Source organism: Amblyomma maculatum, chromosome 9 (genome assembly GCF_055883805.1).
Source record: "Amblyomma maculatum isolate TAMU_Amacu chromosome 9, ASM5588380v1, whole genome shotgun sequence".
Taxonomy (NCBI): domain Eukaryota; kingdom Metazoa; phylum Arthropoda; class Arachnida; order Ixodida; family Ixodidae; genus Amblyomma; species Amblyomma maculatum.
Window position 1 is genome coordinate 38,694,063 of NC_139352.1, and position 6,563 is coordinate 38,700,625.

A 6,563-nucleotide genomic window follows, 5' to 3' on the forward strand; every position below is an offset into this window, starting at 1 on the left:
TTCTTGGGTTCAGTTTTGCTCAAAAACGCCGCTTTCATTCATTTCTTGTGGGTGATGCACTCGTGTATTTTATAGACTATCTTATAGCCATTTCAAACACTGATTTTCGTAAACAGCGAAAACCTTGCCACGTGCGTCGCGAGTGATAGATAATGAGCAACTAGACGCCCTCTGGCTGGCTAAAGCATAGTCCATTTGCAATCGATGAAGATTAGAATGGTGTAGCGTTTTTAGTTGGACAACTCTTTGTCGTCACATCAGTGTGATTCCCTGCACCAGTGAGGAGGATATCTCGACGAACGTGCAGTGGTGATTAGAGAACGCTTGAAGGCAGAGAGCTGCAGCACATTTATCGTGTTCAAATATCGAAAAGGTTGCTGTCTCCTTTTTCCTTCAACTGATAAAAATAAACCTTTTCACTTGAAAATCAAGACAGCCTTCCCGATAGGCTTCCGGTAAATGTTTCCTATGTGATTTACTTCCTAAATATTTTGTTTTCACTTCCAGATGAAATAACTGTAGCATATGTACATGTGAATACATGCACGTAGCAGGGACTCAACTGTAGCATTCATTCGTTTATCTACACTATTGACGTTACGCCCATAATATGTCAGTGTTGCGGGCTGAAGCCTAATTCTGGCGCTAACAAAGGAGCGCTTGCAATGGTCCTCCCTCTATAATGAGCTGCCTGAACATCACAAAACTCACTTCCTCGGTTTTTGTTTTGTGGAACAGTTCCTACAACTGAAATACCACAGTCAAGGATGATAAGACGTCCCGGTTGTGATGCTCCAAGCAAACAGTGCCAGCCACGAAACGCGCCGCTTGCACGGACCATACCACCTAATTGAAAGTAAATGTTTTATTGCGTCGAGTCATACATACATACATACATACATACATACATACATACATACATACATACATACATACATACATACATACATACATACATACATACATACATACATACATACATACATACATACATACATACATACATACATACATACATACATACATACATACATACATACATACATACATACATACATACATACATACATACATACATACATACATACATACATACATACATACATACATACATACATACATACATACACACACAATGTAACATAGATGCACGGATGTATTTACAGATATTTACAAAGGGGTAGCTGACCAAACGAACAACTTCATGCCAGCGGCGCAAAAGCATGAATCACACACTCTTCGTCATTCTCCACCTTCCACAGGCGAGCACAGCACTTTGTCGTCGTCGTTCCTTTATATGTACCATCTTTGCCAAAAGTAACCAGGCTGCGGGTTTCGCTTCTGGTCAGGTAGTGGAGAATTCGTACTTCTGAAGCTGTAAATCTGTGCAAAGTAAAGGCGACCTCTTGCCCTCACTTATTAACAAGTTGTGAGCCTCTCGGAAGCCATGTTGGCTTTAGACTACAAGCGAGAAGCAAAACATTCAGCCTGGTTACTTTTGGCAAAGATGGTACGTACATACGTGCGTATATACGTATGTATGTATGTATCCACGTAAGTATGTACCTTTCAGCTCAATAGCACAAATGATAGACCTAACCAAGTGAACATGTATTAGATCATATGAGCCGAGGGGTCTCAAGTTTCCTCAGCCATTTCCTGTACGTGCAATATTGTGTGCAAAGATTGAGAGCAAACGATATTCAAAGAGTGGAACCACCCATTTTATACTCAAAATAACCATATGATCATGTGATGCATCTTTTGAGCATAAAAGATGCTCAAAAGATGCATCACATGATCATATGGTTATTTCGAGCTCCATGAAGTTTTTGGTGGCCGACAGGAAAAGTATTTGTTTCTTAAAGAGACCACTGTACAGATATACTACAGGGAAATATATTAGAGACTGCCATCAAAGCATTGTAGAGCTTTGTAGAAAAACAAAAATAATGTCATCGTTGTAAACGAGGTTTATGGTAAGCGAAAAAAATTGGCATTGAAATTATTCCCAAGGTAGTCACAGGTATTTAACGCGACTTGGTTTCACATTGTTAATATTGTGTGCGATAAGCAGTATGTTAGAAAATAAACAGAGATTACATAAGGAATATGTGGTAAATCCATGGGAACAATTGAACCCCTTGTACGTCAATGTCATGGTATCCACCTCGACACCGACGTCACAAATTGACCCTCGTTGAGACCCTACGGGTTTGCCGCAACACACTCCAGGGGAAGGGCTTTGCAGAGGAAATTATTAAAAGCTTAAAAGATTGGCAGCTGAACAAAAGGCTGCATGAGGTAAAGGATGTATAAATGAATATTTGTAAAGGAAATCTCGATATCTTCTACTGAAGTATGACAAATATAAAGCAATATTCGTGAAACACTGAGCACAATGCCCCGCCGGGATGGTGCAGTGGTAAGACGCCCGACTACTGTGCCGGAGTACCCGGCTTCGTTCCGTACCGCGGCGGCTGCGCTTCGATGGAGGCGAAACGAAGAGGCGTCCGTGTGCGATGTAAAGCCCGTGCGATTTCAGCGCTCGTTAAAGATCCCCAGGTGGTCAAAATTACTCCGTAGTCCTCTACTAAGGCTGGTCTTTCTTTCTATCCACTTTCATTCCAACCTTCCTCGTTTTTCTTATAGTGCGGTGCCGGTGTCCACAGAAACAATTGTGACAGGTACTGAGCCTTTCCCTTCCTGTGAACCAATTATAATATATAATCAAATAAAGCTACCAAAGATAGATTTTGATAAAGGGGCCACGGGAATTTCAAGAAAGCAATAAGAAATAAGTGTCCGAGACAGCATCGTAAACGTCATGGTGCCTAAAGTACGAGGTCAGCAGCGGTGGAAGCAGGAAAGAAAAGTATGGTATATTGCGGCGAAGGAAGATATGCTGTCGTGATGGGAAATGTGACCGAAAGTTATGATATTGATACCATCTGGGCATTGATAAGGAACATGAATGTAGGAATGCAGGTAAAATTGATTGCTACCCGACTGGCCTGCAACCATCTGGCTAGCTGTCAGACACAAAGGTGGCAAGAGAAGCGACCCAGTGATCCTTGGATCCCGACACATATATGCATTTCCCAAGGTCACGCGGGGGCATTCAACCAGCTTCGTTCAATCGTAGCTTTTCATCGACCTCGGGTGGTCTTTGATGCAAGGTGGCAGCCTACCACTGTATGCAATGTGTGTTCGAGATTACGCAGCATAAGTTATGGGAAAAAGTATGACAGTAGTCATTTAGCGATTAGTAAAGTGAATAACATTGGTGGGTCAAATTATAAAGTTAAAGCTCAGCTACTTTGGTCATCTGATGAGAAGAGAGGAGTCGCTGGAGAAAGATTTGATGTTGGGAAAGGTTGAGGGTCACCGGAGAAGGGGTAGGCAGCAAACGCTATGGTTAGATGGCATCCTCGAGGCGCTGCAGATGAAGTTATGTGACGTTAGAAAGATAGTGAGAGACCGGAAAGCGTGGCATGATATGGTCCATAGGGTCACGAAGAGTCGGACACGGCTGAACGACTGAACTGAACTGAAAGTGAATAACGGAATCGTGAATTGGAGAGCGGAGTGAAACTTAGCCATTATTATGATCACTTCATGCCCTTATAAACGGCGCTTAATAAACGCGCTAACTCTCCTCGATGAAATCTTTCAGCAGATGGTTAACGTCCCCACGTCGCCCATGCACCACACGAGACGAGGTCGTCAAAATACTGGAGTAACGCGAGCAGGTCTTACGCAATCGCTACTTTCAAATAATCAAGAACAAGTGATAGGTAAAGAATAGTTATGAGCACAATGTAACTTGGCACTAACTGCAAATACATACAAACATGGCTCACTTATCATTGTTATCAATATATTCCAAAGATAAAAACACTTGAGGCACATAATACCCCTTAAGAGCGATAACGCGAAAGCCCTTGGAACTAGTTTACAGCGGTGTTTATTTGACAAAGCCCTGAACATCACACAGTGGCTCATCACATTCGAGTTGAGTAGCTCCACTCAGTGGAGATGGCGCGTGCTTGTTGCTATTGTTGTTGTTGCGGTGGTAGGAAAAAAAAAAGAAAATGCACGGGCCTGCTACTGGCTCTTAAGCTGAGCCACCTCCGCTGCCTCGTGCGACAGAAGAGAAAATACACAAGAAAAAAAAAGAAGAGGGAGGGAAAGACGCGCGCTGCAACAACAGCCGTCGTCCACAACCACCGAAACGGTGGTGGGTGCAATGACGGCCTACAACAGATTAAAAATCAGTGGCAGGCTAGTCCCCGCCACAAGCGGCGGTGACCTACTTGTCCTAGCCCCATCAGGGCCAGGATCAGCCACCCTATCCCGCGTGCTCGTTGCGGAGCTTTGTCTTGTTAGGTAGCGGCAGATGGTGTTCGCCACGCTCCCTCTTGGAGACCGTAGTGCAGGCATCATTATCGCGGCCCACGTTGCTATGGCTGCGGCAGGAATACTAGACGAATATAACTAAGATCCGTTTCTCACATCCAAGGCATAGCGTAGGCGGTTAACGCGCTCGGCTGGTAATCGGAAGGTTAGGATTTCGATACTCTCGGGAGGTATTCTTTCTTAACGATTACACCACCTCACCAATACCTAGCGGAATCCGGCAGATACTTGCATACAGATGTCGTCCAGGCAGGATTTTCACCATAAGTCAAGTTAGATTTTTGCCTGAAATGGACCTGGTTGTGCTCAAGTTGCGCATAAATGATTATCCCAGCCGTCATACAATTTCTCTTGAAAATTTTATCCTGCTATGAAAGCTGTATGAGGCACTTCCTGTAAAATTAGTGCTAAATATTAACAAACGTGCTTAATTATTACAAAAATTCAAAATTGTATATTTTCACAGTGTTTATGAAGCAATATTGTTCCCCATGCCACTCATAAACGGTATATTGGTTTATTGGGGATCCATAACAACATATCGGACACCTTGCAAATCTCCGAGCAGGAGCTTCTACTTGAAGGTGAAATTCCTATAACTAAAACCACCATATGTCACCTTCCATTTACATCACTAATTCTTTAATTTCCTTTCTAAAAATTTGTCGTCTTGCGAATTAGAACTTTTGCACACTTGTGTAACTTCGCTTTGTGCGCGGGTACCCTCATATTAAATTTTGTGGAAATAATGGGTCCTCGGAACAAAATAAATTTTATTTCAATTCACACCTTTTTTTCTCAGTTTTCGTAGAGGACCGCCTACAATACAACAAAACATAAAGAATGATTCTCTACGCGAGACGGCATTTACAGCAATTGAAGTCTTCCTTTCGCAATCACAGAAAGCTACCATACAGACCTCCCCGCTCGGGCCTTCCTTGAAATGCTGTCGAGTCTGTCTGTCCAGATGGAAATGCCCAAGATGTGGCACACGCAGGCTGGCGTTGCGCTCGCAATTTCACTACCTTAGCCAAGCATTCCTCTACAGTTAACAAAAAAAGCACTGCATTCCATCGTAATTCGCATTCACTTCTCTGCTGCGACGATGTAACAACGACAGGGTCTGCGAGCTACGATCTCTTTAAACGTGCATTTGACTACCGTTCCTAGTAAATACATCTTTGGTGCTCTCTGGCAGCCTACAGTTCTGTCGGGTTATTAAACCACCAGTTTTTGCGATATTCAAAATTGTTTTTGTTTTTTGTCTTCAATCCCCCCCGCCCCCGCCCCTTACCCCACGCCTTCAACATCATAAAACAATTATCTGGAAAAGATCGCATTGTTGTCCGCACGAAATGGCGCGCAAACGTCAGCCCTGCCCACGGCAAGTTAACTTCCGATAAAAACCACCAGTGCGGCCTTTCATAGTTCCTACACCTCTTAACCTCTTCTAGCATACAAAATCTCAAGTTTCGCGGATATTCCCTTCATCGTCATCTACAGAGGGCAAAGTTCAATTGTGCCCAGTCTCTCTGCGCTACAAATATAACACAAAGATAGGCCAACTCAAGGTGTTAAGTTACAACTTTTGGAAAACTTCTTACGCCACACTGCCTATCAGTCCCTGGCAGTAAACATTATGGAGCTCCTCAGATCTGCCCAGCTGCAAGGCCACATGATAATGTTTCAATGGATTCCTGTCCATTGCGGGCTCCATGGGAATGAACAGGCCGATGTTGAAGCGAAAAGCGCACTCATCAATGGCCTCCAAACAGCGGTGCCTTTTTCAAGAGGTGACACTACGTGCCTTCTTACGAGTTGCATGAATAATGCTACAGCAGCTTACTGGGCCCAGCCAGACGCCCGACACATTCGTCTAAGAAGGCTCGATCAAGCATTAAAATTTTATGTTCCGCGTGATATTCCGCGTCATCAGACATGCTTACTACATAGACTTCGTTTAAACGTGGCTTTCACGCGCAAGTACTTACATTTAATTGGACAGATAGACTCGCCGGAATGTTCAACTTGTGGCATCCCAGAGACTGTGGACCATATATTATTGGTGTGCCCAGCATATGCGCGCGAGAGAAGTGTGCCAGCGGCTTCCTTGAAGCGTTTAGACAACAGACCTCTGTCGGAGG